Source organism: Ursus arctos, unplaced genomic scaffold (genome assembly GCF_023065955.2).
Source record: "Ursus arctos isolate Adak ecotype North America unplaced genomic scaffold, UrsArc2.0 scaffold_37, whole genome shotgun sequence".
Taxonomy (NCBI): domain Eukaryota; kingdom Metazoa; phylum Chordata; class Mammalia; order Carnivora; family Ursidae; genus Ursus; species Ursus arctos.
The window spans coordinates 23798019-23811124 of NW_026623053.1; the positions used below are offsets into that span (position 1 = coordinate 23798019).

The 13106-nt window shown below is 36.2% G+C and overlaps 1 long non-coding RNA gene across 1 annotated transcript in view; it reads right to left on the bottom strand.

Annotated features, from left to right (window-relative positions):
- Positions 1-2061: 2061 nt before the first annotated feature.
- Positions 2062-13106, bottom strand: part of LOC130542575 (uncharacterized) — a 104638-nt gene continuing 93593 nt past the window's right edge. Inside the window, exon 3 of the long non-coding RNA XR_008957232.1 lies at positions 2062-6399. This is a non-coding gene — a long non-coding RNA (uncharacterized LOC130542575). The remainder of the gene's footprint in view (positions 6400-13106) is intronic.

The window sequence follows — 13106 nt, forward strand, 5'->3', positions numbered from 1 at the left end:
GTGAAAATTGATGTTAAATTATACACAGAAAAGATGCAGCACCTTTTACCTCTAATTCCTTAAAAATGCCAAAAGTCTTTTTCAGAATGTCCTCAAACATCTCTATCCACTCCTTCATCTACCAGTCAAACCTGCCTTTCTATAGTTACTGCCATATGAAAAAAGTTAAAACGTCTTTGTTTTCTTTAAAAATCTGCTTTATTGTTAATATTGAAAACATCAGAAAAGTATTCTCTAAATTCTTTTAACATATTCTTATATTTACATATATTTTAAAATACTTAAAGAAGTGATGTCACAATGTTTTCTTGTTTTTGCTTTAATATGTTTGGGAATTTCCACTGCAGCATGAGTTAAATTGGCTTGGGAATGTAACTACCATTTATGATATAGTTTTTCAATAGGAAAATATGCTCTGAGTGCCAAACAAGTGATCTGTGAATAACAAGAAACACAAAACACGAGCCTGTACTTGAAGGACTACTTTGATTCCTTAATTCACCTGGACTATGGAATTCCAGGTTATACGAATACCTGAAAAGTTGATGTCATGGTGATGAAGGTACAAACTGATAAATAAGATGGCAACTAAGAACAGATGTGACTTTTTTTATTGTATCACTTTGTGCTGTCTAAGAAAAATAGCATAGATTTCTGGAACAATGCCATGTTTGAAAACCTGCAGTTTTGTGTAACATCAGCAGAACAGAGCCTAATGTCAGCAATGTTTTCCAGGGTTGGCCATATCTCATGATGGGAGGATGTCAGCTTGCCAAAGAGAATATTATATGCCAGGCAATGCAGTATAAAGTACTGAATCCTATCATTCAGCAGTATGGAACAAGATTCAGTCATATACACCTGCAGTTATGGGGGTGGAGACAAAAAGAAGTTACCCATCTTATTGGCCATTCCACAAAGTTTACCTATCAATTATGAGTGATTGGCCTTCTGTTAAAATGATTTAGTAAATAGCTTTTGTCCATCCAGCAGAACTCCAGACTTTAAGCAGGATTATTGAAATGTGTGAAAATGGAAAAAAACTCTGTAACATTTAGTTTCACCAAACAATCATTAGAAGGTATGTTTCCCAATTAAAATTAGCCTTGCGTTGCAGATGCCTAAAACTGAGACATTTTAGAAAGCCCAGAGCACGGCAACAGAGCTTTGGGTGGACTCTCACCTTGCTAAGGATTACTCTTCTTCGTTTATAAAAAGGGTCAACTTCTCGTACAGCCATTCAAACTTGTTTACTTAGGAAAAGGATTTTTACCAAGCAGAAAAGGACTGAGGAAAATGTCCACAAACAGGGACTCTTGCAAAGAAAAACTTTGTTACTCTTGGTTTCTTTTCATTGTATGTTACTTTGTTCTGCTGTCATTGACAAGAAGAAATTTGACCTTCAGAACGGCTAGGCTTCTTCAGAATTGCTGACTTCAGAATATTTCATGCCAGCCTGTGATTGTTAGAACAAACATTTTAAGGGTAAATTTTTTCTATAGAATTCTCTGTACTTTGGCTGTTTCCCTTTGGCATATTTATCCACAGTTTATCTGAAATTGTTCTATATAGTATAACATTGTTCTCCAAACAAACACGATCCTTGAAGAGACTACTTATTTACCACATCCTATTCATGATTTTTTCTCTTTTTTTTTTTTTTCTTTTCGGTAAACTCTACCCCCAACAGGGGATTCAAACTCACAACCCCAAGATCAAGAGTCGCATGCTCTACCCACTGAACCAGCCAGGCACCCCTCGTGACTTTTTTCCTATGTTTTAATTCTACTTTGCAATTTAGAAATCTTATGTAAGCTTTCTGTAAACACAACATTGTGCTTGAACAGTCCATTCTACCAGGGAGACAAGACTATCAGGTTTTTAAAGGGAACTTCATTCCTTCCTTTCAAGGCAACGTTTTAGATATTTGGATTAGAGTTAATGATCCCTCTAGTTTAAATGAAGGAACCCACCTCCAAAAAGCCTCTTCTTCAGCTTGCCTTCTTAAATTTCAGAATTGCTTGTGTCTCTCCCTCCTAAATTTATTTTAATCAATCTTCTTTTTTTTTTAAGATTTTATTTATTTATTTGACAGAGAGAGAGACAGCCAGCGATAGAGGGAACACAAGCAGGGGGAGTGGTAGAGGAAGAAGCAGGCTCCTAGCGGTGGAGCCTGATGTGGGGCTCGATCCCAGAACCCCAGGATCATGCCCTGGGCCGAAGGCAGATGCTTAACGACTGAGCCACCCAGGCGCCCCCTTTCATCAATCTTTTAAGTGAGTTGATCTGAAATACATTTTCAATGAGACCCAATAGGCCAGATGACTCGCTTGTCTACACCACCAGCCACATTTCTCCTGAGTCCTAGTACCATAAAAATGTACTAACCTGACTCTGGATATCCCAAACACTCAAAACTGTAATTTTCTTTCCCTCATATTTTATAACCCCTCCTGTGAGCCTTATCTCAACAAATGACACCTCCATTACCTGAATAAGAAATGAGAATTACCCTAAATTGTTTCCCTTTCTCTCACTCTCCAAGCATCCAATTAATCCAATAAATCTTGTGGATTTGTTATAGTAGAATGGTCCCAGGAGAGCCCAACAGAAATATGGTATGAAGACCTGAAGACCTCCTCAATTCCATTCCCCCATTCTCATGCCCTATATACAACGTTATCTGTTTTCTTAAGTTTCAGGATTTTTTGTGGCTGAAGCAAAGAAAAAGGAGATCGGCCTGCAGGACTCAGGCGAGATAGAAAAGTAGTATGGAAATGGAAAGCAGTGTGGTATCAATTTTCCAATCAGTTCAAAGAGATTGGTCTGACCCTCTGTAGTGAATGGGACACAGGCAGAAGTCAAAAAGCTTTTTAAATGAGGATAATGATAAGACTTTCTACAGTTCTGTCCCCATCACTTCACCCCTGGACACCTGCATTTGCCCATTACCTGCCTTTCCTTATCTTGTGACACCCCTTCAATTGCTCCTCCACAGAGCTACCAGAGTAGTCTTTGCAAAGTATTAACTTAATGATTTCACTTCCCTGTTAATGAGACATCAAAATCTCCCCATAGCTATAAAGTGATATGTCCAATTTGCTACCCTAGTCTCCCCCTCAGTCCCATGCTCTGACTACAACAAACCACTAGTGGTTACCTGAATGACCCTATCATTTCATGCCACCCCAAGGTCATATATGCTGCCCCCCTCCATCAGCCACCTCCTTCTTACTGACACAACTAATATGCTAGCATTCTTTTATTCTTTAAGATTACTCAGGCATTTCCCCCTAAGGATAGCCTTTCTTGGACCCTAGAATGATTTAGACACCCACTGTCTGTGTCCCCAAAGCACTCTACATTCACCTCTGCCACACTCTTCCACTGTTGCAAGGTCTTTGAGGAAGTATTAGTCATCTTTCTTTTATCACTGTATTGCCTGGCACATAATAGATCTACGATAAATTTCTCTGTATAAACAATATAACATTTTTTTCAAGGAAACATATTTTCCTAGTTCCAAACAAATTGGCATACAAGTATATTTTGTGAACTCAATCTGTTCATAAGTTTTATAGGCTCTAGTCTGGGAAATTGAAAGTCACTTCATATATCACACATGAATAATCAATTGTCAAACAATACAATCAAATACACTAACTCCAAAACAGCATCAAGTAAAATTTAACTTTTATTAATTCAGCACTTTCTTCATATCTTGGAATGCCTCACAGCATACTCATGAACACCAATTTCTATGGTATCGTAGATAAAAGATGCTTACATAATGATAAAGATTTTTAAACTTGGTATTGGGACAGTTGGCGTATTAACATTTATTATTTTTGCCAGAATTAACTCTAAGTTGTATGTCATGCAACTTACAAGGGCCAGTCTTAGCTGTTGCTGCTACCAAGGCAACACTTCCAAGAATTTTAAAACAGAAGGTATGGAGAGATCCCAGACTGGAACCCAAAATCAATTGGAACTGCAATGAAAGCCACCTTTCTTTTGTCAAATTGTAGTTTAGCTAAATATAGCCAATGTGCTGTAAAACACATAGAATATTTCATAAAATGTATGCAGAGCTAAACCCTCTAAAGGTGAACAACATAGCCACTTGTTGAAGATGATTTGTTTAACTTGCTAGTGGGCAGTTGTTTAAATAAAGTTAGCATGCAGGTCTAAAGGACAAAAATAGTTCTTTCTCTATCTTGTTAAGCATCTTCTATTCTCTGAAACACCAGATACATATTTTTCGAAATAAATATAAAAGAGTTCTTCCTGAACATCGTTCTAGAAACACATCTAGTAATAAATATGGTAATTATATAAAAATCCTTTTTTTAATAAATCACTTATGCCCCATGCACAATTAGCTGACTCTTCATATTGTCTTGAAATACCTGTTACATTAAGGCATGCATTACTATTATATGTATTATATGTATGAAAATGAAGCTATTGAGCTGCCACAAGTGTGACTTGCATTTTGAACTGTTTTTTTTTTTTCCCAAGCAGTAATAATACATTTTCTCTTATCCACCCATGTTTTGATCAGTGGCAAGATTATGTGAGATGGCCACCTAGAATTTGAGCATTGTCTGTAGCCCCATAATAGAGAATTATTCTAGGTAATGTAACAGGCATTGGAGAGGACAGAATTGATGACCTTGACTTCAACCTCATGACTAGTAGACTTCAACCAACAAAGATAGCATACCTTAGAAATACACTAACCATAACTCAACAAAGCAAATTATGCATTCAAGGCAAAACTGGATGGATGCTTCCAGTCATATCAATATCATGATCACAGTCATTCTGACTTAAAAATGAAATTCCATATCTCTAGTCATCAGTGAATACTAACAGCTTTTAAAAGAGCTAAATCAAAAAAATCCATAAATTAGCATGTACAGTAGTCTCCCCTTATCTTCCAAGACACCCAGTGGATGCCTAAAACCATGAAAAGTACTGAAACCTATTTATATATCTATGTTTTTTCTTATACATACATACCTAAAGTTTAATTTATAAATAAGGCACAGTAAGAGATTAACAACAGTAATTCATAATAAAGTAGATTATATAATAAAAATTAAGTGAATGTGGTCTCTCTCTCTCAAAATACCTTATTGTACTATACTTACCCTTCTTGCAATGATGTGAGATGATAAAATGCCTACCTGCGGAGATGAAGTATGGTGACTGACAAAAGCATTGTGACTAGCCAAAGGCTACTACTAACCTTCTGACAATTGGTCAGAAGAAGGATCATCTGTTTTCAGTGGGTGGTTACCCGCGGGTAACTGAAACAGCAGAAAGCAAAACCGCGGATAAGGGGAAGCCACTGTACTTCAGTGTGAACACTAGTCCTTTGATACTTATTAAATCTTAGATGATGGTACTTGTCACCAGCTAACATTATGCTCTACCTGTTCAGACTGTTTTCCCCAGATAATAAATCTCTTTTTCACACTCCAAAATTTTTTTATTATCACTTCTCCATGAAATGGGCCTTTTTATTTTTAGCATTGTCTAGATTAAATTCCCTTTGATGTATATTTCAAGCTTCCCCTTTGACTAGCTCAGTGTTACAGACCTCACTAAATCCTTATTCAAATGGCAGGCACGACACTGTTCCCTTCTCTAATCACAGCAGCATCCCCTAACAGAAGCTATTCCAAGGCTCTTGGGAAAAAAAAAAATCATGTTTAATCTATGAGGAGAAATTTAAGGTGGCAGGATTTTATTTCTCTAATGTATGTACACGTGTATAATATACAAGGAACATAAAGTGCTGCTTGAAGCTTTTTTGTTTTGTTTGTTACAAAAAAACCAGTATGTAGGATCTACGTACAGAATTAGAATTATTCTGGCTTAATTTGTCTACTGTGGGACTTGGATTGTAATATCTCAGGAACACCTACAAAATGAAGCTCAAACGAAGACTCAGATCTCAGACAAAGATAAATTGGGAGGTAATGAAACAGCCAAACTGACAAGATTACTCTAGCCTTTGTTTTTCCTGTCAATAGAAGGACATTGATTTACTTAACTTGCTATTTTCAGACTAAATATAATGGGAGAAAATTAAACATCTAAGAAACTCTGCAGAAGGATGGTCATCCAAGCAAGAAAAAATAGAAGCACGTAAGCCCCAAGAATTTGGATAAGTAATTTTTCAAACAAATATTAAAAGTACCAGTTGTGAAACACCAAGTCAAAGATATAACAATTGTAAAAGATTTTGTGAGTTATTCAACTTTGTGAATCAATATTAACAACAACAACAAAAAAAAAGGTGGGGCACCTGGCTGGCTCAGTTGGTAGAGCATGCAACACTTGATCTCAGGGTCTTGAGTTCAAGCCCCATGTTGGATGTAGAGCTCACTTTAAAAAAAAAAAAAAAAACAATTACCATTAATGAAAGTTAAATTTCACTATAGTAATAACTTAATAACTTCATTCTTTTTTTCATATTTATAAGAATTAAGAGCCTGGGAAGATTTTGTTTATAAAAAAGATCATTATAGTATTTATGAGACAAATCAAATATATTAAATTTATAAATACAGGGTGAAATGTTTAAGTGAGTCTAATTAGCTATAAAATTTGCGAATGTTTCCAAATACTAATCAAAGGACTCTTGGAAAACAGATAGTTAAAATTTGCTGAACTTACAAATAGAATAAGATTTGTAAGGTGAGCCTGAAAACTAAAGGAAGAACTATTGTTTTATATGTTGTTGTTGGATTTTTCATTTGTAACTTCTTGATAAATTGAATAATAATTTTAAATATCAAAGTTACTCTGAACAGGTTTTTGCTGCAAAGAAAAGCCTCCCTTGAAACAGTAAAATCTCTCATTTGACACAATGTCAGAGTCACTGGTGATTGATCAGGAGGTCACAGAGAACTTTAAGAGAGCGGAGTGGTAAGAGCAGAAGGCAAGATTTCTGATGGTCAAGGTATGGACAGAGTCATAGACTATTGCATCTGTTTCTTGTTGCTGCTATAAACAAACTACCACAAACCGGGGGCTTAACACAACACAGGTCTATTCTCTTACAGCTCCGGAGTTCAGAAGTCCAAAGTATGGCTTAGCGGGCTGAAAACAAGGATTCAGGAGGGCTGATTTCCTTCTGGAGGCTGTAGGGAAGAATCCATTTCCTTGCTTTTTCAAGCTTCTAGAAGCCATCTCCATCCCTTAGCTCATTGCCCCTTCATCCATTTTCAAAACCTGCAGTGTTAACATCTTCAAATTTCTCTCTGACTCATCCTCTGCCCCTCTCCCCCATTTTTTAAGAATCCCTGTGATTACACTGAGCACACCCAGATAATCCTGGATTTCCCCATCTCAAAATCCTAGTTTTATCATACGTATATGAAGACCCTTTTGTCATGTGGGGTAATATATTCACAGTTTCCAGGAATTAGGACATGGACACCTTTGGGGAAGTCATATTCTGTCTACCACAATTGTTCAAAATATTTAACAAAGAAAGGAAGAAGACAGTCTATGGTACTTTGAAGTGACAAAAAGTTTAATGGAAGGTTTTTTTGGTAGACAAAGAGAAAGGAGTTAAGAAGAGGGGGAAAATTAGGAAGAAAATATTGAGGAAGTAGGTCCTAGGTCCCCAAACGAAGGGTTACCCTCGGAAAGGAAGGACAGAGACTCTTTCTTGGGCCAGAAGCAGAAAACAAGAGGAAGAGTAAAGATGTCAGTAGATTTGGGTGCAGAAAAGGGAGGTTGGGGGACTTCATCTCAATGATTTAACTCTTTTGAGTGAAAGTGACCTCACCCATAGTGAGCATAGGACTTTAAAATTCCAGTTAATGTCCCTCTATCTGATCCCTTCCAAGCTCCTACCCACCTTACTAATAATAATAATCACTATTATTATTTTGGTACTAATTCTTCCAACCCCATCCTGTGCTGTTTTTACTAGACTTTTGTGTATATTTAACTAAATGTGAAATAGTACAGTGTTTACAAAACTCTGAATTCAAACTGCATAGATTTCCATCCTCATTCCACCACTTTTTGGCATATCTTGAATTGTATCTGAATATTGGGTTACATCTTGAATTGTATCTTAAGAATTGTCTCTGTGTCTTAGTGCCCCATCTATAAAATTGAGATAATAACAACACACATATCATAGGGTTGTTGTGAAGATTAAATGTTTTAGAAAATGTAAAATGCTTAGTTCAGTGCCTGGCACAGTGAGGGGAGGACTAAATTAAATATTAGCTTTCATTATTTTTTTTCACAGATTAACATATTGAGATCAATATTTATATTTATAGCTTTATTTATAAAGTTCAAATTTGAGATGATTTATTCCATGTTTCTTTATAAGTTTTTTAAATATATATACATAGCTGCAATACAGTAGACTAAGTACCTTGACCAACACTGCACTGAAAACAAATAAAATTCTGGCTAAAATATTTTTAAATCTTATTAAATGCATCTATAAGCTGGCAAGAGTGTAAGGTATACTCAAACAAACACTTAGTGAAGGTGAAGTTCGAGAGGGAAAAATAGAATTCTGAGGCTGGCTTTAGCCTTCAATACATTTGCCAGACCAGGTAAACCTGAGTTTTCATTTTCACAACTTTGAGGGCCTGAGAATAAGACGTGTCTAAGACAAAGCCTCTAATTAGAGACTCTATGCCAGTAAGCCCGGGACCCCAGCAGACAACAATTCCAATCTAAAGACCTGAAAAGAAAACTGCCTGTCTCAAATCTATTTGTGACCACAAGCTGGCCTCCCTGCAGCTTTGCAAACTAAATTCATATTACCTAAATGGAACAGAAAGCTTCATGCCCATATTCTTAAATTTTCAACAACTCTATGTACATATATGCACATTATATTTAGCAGCTGTGGGATTAAGAATAATAAGATAGGTTAAGGACTTAATCATATGAAAGTTTTGCAACTAAAGTTGACTGATGAGATCATTTATAGGCTTTAAAATTCTATTTCTTGATGTTCCTTCTTATTTGATATCACTTTCCAAACATGAACTCAGTTATTTTACTATCTTATTATGTCAAATTTTCACTCACTTGCCAAATATCCACATATTGTCTGTTTAAGCACCATCATAGAACCATCCAACAAGGAAGTTGAATGAGATAAACATAGTTACAGCTCCTTTTCTTCTTAAAATGTAAACTAAATACAATTTCTGTTTCTCTTCCTCCTACTTAAGAAACTGTCAGAAACAAGAATTTAAGATGGACAATTGAGGGAACTGGCAGGTGGTTTCAAAGAGGCAGATTCCTCTGGTTGTGCCACATGAAAAATTCATCTCAAAAGTTCATCATGTAAGAATCATCTGGCCATCTCAAGAAGCTCAAGAATCAGGACTATAGAGGTTGCATTCTGAGATGATGAGCATGAGGTTAGATGACTCATCTTACTGAAAAGAACCTAAGTAGTTCAGCATGATTTTGTTCCTGTTGACTTATTTCTCAAGATCGAAGTTCATACCATCATTTGCAGCCCCCACAGAATGATATGAAGAATGCATCCTAAGATGATAGAATCAAAAAGATGGCTTCTTTATGAGTGTAAGTTTCCTGGACAGTTCTTCCTGCTCTGCTGTAACTCTATATACTCCAGTGTCTCTAAGGGATTGCATGCTAGACTCAAAGGGAGCCAATCTGGTTGGCATGACCCTTCGCAGACTCATGATTCATGCCACAGGCCATCATGATAGGCGTGGCATAGATATCCCTCATCACTGGATACGCATACCCAGCCCAGAAGGACTCTGACTTTTAGGGAATACTGAATGCAGATACTATAAGGAAAGGTGACTCAGCTGCACTGTGAAGAAGCAGCTAGTAAACAGAATCAGTCAAACAGACCTACTGGGACATCTTCTAGGGTATGGGAAAACACACCTAGTGCTAAACAACCTTCTAAGATGCTAGCCATCTGTGATGGTTCATCTTATGTGTCAACTTTACTAGGCTATGGTGCTCAGGTGTTTAGTGAAACACCTGGTGCTATGAAGGTACTTTTGAGATGTGATTAACATTCAAATCAATAGACTTTGAGTAAAGCCGATTATTCACAACATGAGTGGGCCTCACCCAATCAGTCAAAGGCCTTTAAAGCAAAGACTGTGATTTCTCCAAGAAGGGGAACTTTTCCCAAGACCACAACATAGAAACACTGCCTGAGTTTTCAGTTGGTTGCCCTGTGTAATCCAAATTCAAGATTGCAACATCCGCCCTTACCTGAGTCTCCAGCCTGCTGACCTGCCCTACAGATTTCAGATTTGCTAGCCCCTAGATTCACTTGAGTCAATTCCTTAAAAGATCTCTTTCTCCTCTCTCTCAAATAAAATTTTATTTTATTCTTGGATACCTGGGTAAATTTATCCCAATTTAACTAAGCATGTGTAGTTTCTTTTTTCTTCTTTAGATAAAGCTTTAAAAAAATCTATATAGGAAACATTGTCATTCTTGCAGTTTTAATATTTAGAGTGGATTTTTGAACACATGTTTCTGTAAGATTTCAAAAGTTAAGAATATCTAGATAACATTGTTTACAGACTTAAAAAATATTTTTATCACAATTCTCTAAAAAGGAAGAAACTACTACATAAAATTAGGAATAAGTTATTTTCATCAGTTTTACCAATTTGGAAGGGAAGCAAAGAAACCTAAGTCAAAAGCTTAGCTTAAAGTAGTCTTGGACTGTTAGTATAAGCAGACATGCAAGACAAAGATTTCTAGCAGTCTAAGAAAAATGAGCGATTCACATTCAAATACCACTGAGCGACAAGGAAAACATGGCGCCAACACTGAGAATCAGCAAACTTTCTAATATTTCAGATACTGGAACTAATAAGCACAGAATATAGTGAGTATTAATATATTATATTTAAAGAACTAATATATAAGCTTTAAAATAGGAGCAAGGAAAAAGAAACTATAAAGAATAACCAAGCCAATTTTACAGAACCAAATAAAATGTCTAGATGTGGAAACAATAGTAATTGAAATTAAAAACTCAGTGACCAGCTTTAACAAATATTAAGACACAAGCCAAAGCAATAACCAGGGAAGTTTAAAATGCATCTTTAAAAAAATTAGTAGAATGAAGCCAGGAGACACACAAGATACAATACATAAAAGAGAAATTTAGAGACCTGGAAAATAGGATGAGAAGGTTTAAGAAAAGTTTATAAGTTCTAGAAGGAGAGAAAGAATAGGACAGAGTCCATTTTTGAAGAGATAAAGTTGAGAAATTATTTTTTAAAAAACATAGATCCACAAATTCAAGAAGTCCAGTGATTCCCAATAGAACAAATAAAAGAAGATCTACACTTAGGCCCATTATGGTGAAACTCTAGAACACCAAAACATTCCTCTGAGGTCTACTTTGTTCACCATTGCACCCTCTAGTGTTGGACCCTCAAAATGTACTTGATGAATGAATAACAGAAGATTATAATCAATAGGAAGGTAAAATCATGGGGATGGCATAGTTCTGAATAATGATGTGTCTATTTGGAGCCTATACTCATGAATGTCTGAAATGGAGTGGAATTTGACATTAACATTGATAAAGTATAAATACTCTGGTTAATTTACTCCATACTGGTTGATGCCTTAGAATACTCAAACAAGGCCAAAAAAAAAATTAAATATACTATAAAAATCTTTGCTCTTAAACTTGCCATTTTTGCCTTAGCAGGCGACAATATTTTGTTCTAAGTTCATTTCATGCTATCCTCGAAAACATGGTGTGAGAAGCTGTGATGGTCATGAGAGCTGTTCACGAATACTCTGACTTTCTCTCATTCCAGGTATGTGATGTGATTGCCCTTCCCTGCCTACTTGAAGTTAGGTGTGGTCATAGGACTTACTTTGGCCAATAAAACATGAGAACCAACACGTGTTCTTAATATATGGAAATATTAAGAACTAGTGCATGTTCTCCCACTACCTTTCTTTACCTTCTGCCATGGCAATATTCCAGATAGTGCCTGCTCTTCAACCTGGGCTCCAGACAAAGCAGCAAAAAGACCCCAAAGACACAATGAGGGATAGATACTGTAAATGAGAAATGAACCTTTGTGGTTTTAAGCCACTAAAACTTAGGAGTTGTTTGTTGAATAAGCATGAGCTAACCTTTCTTAATTCATACAAAAACACTAAAGAGTTTCTACATTTCTTCAATACGTTTGGCCTAACCTACAATGCTTAAATTCCAAATTGGAAGCTCTAGATTACGGATTCAGAAACATTTCCTCAGTGACACAAAATCACAGAATGTGGTACAAGCAAAGCTGTAGAACTGTCTTTTCAGGCAGTGTCTGAGAAGAGAATAGTGCCTAATCTAGCTTAGGTTTCAAGCTGCCTAATGATAAGGCAGTATATTATATAACCACTCAAATTCCCTCCCAGCCCTATGGCTTTACACTTATTAGTACAGTGCCATGACTGGAAAGAAATAGGTTAGAGAAGAAACAGTATGGTTCATATTCTAGATTAGTCAGCAATTTCTATAATATATTTTAGTATTTTTAAGATTCACAGTGATTTTTCAATGCTATTAAAATAACATCAGCGGGTCATCTGGGTGGCTCGGTCTGTAAGCAGCCAACTCTTGCTTTCGACTTAGGTGGTGATCTCAGGGTGGTGAGATAAAGCCCCACATCAGCTCCTCACTCAGTACAAGTCTGCTTGGTTCTCTCTTCCTCTCTCTCTCTCTCTCAAATAAATCAACAAATCTTTTTTTAAAAAAATAACATTGGTGAATTATAACAGCCCTTCATATAAATTACTTGAAAAAACTAAGACCCCAGCAGCACTTATAATGTACACAATCAAAGTAAACTAATTTTTTCTTTCATTCAAAAACACATATTAATCACTAATGAAGTTCCAGGTACTAGCTTAGACTCCACAGATAATAGAGGCAGAGTAGTCACCTAAAAAACTAATTACAGGACAACGTGTTACATGCTATAGATGAGGGATAAACAAAGCTGTAAGTGATGACAGAGAGGTAAGAAAAAGGAACAAAGTACGTCAGAGAAAACTTCCAAGGTGAAAAAAACCCA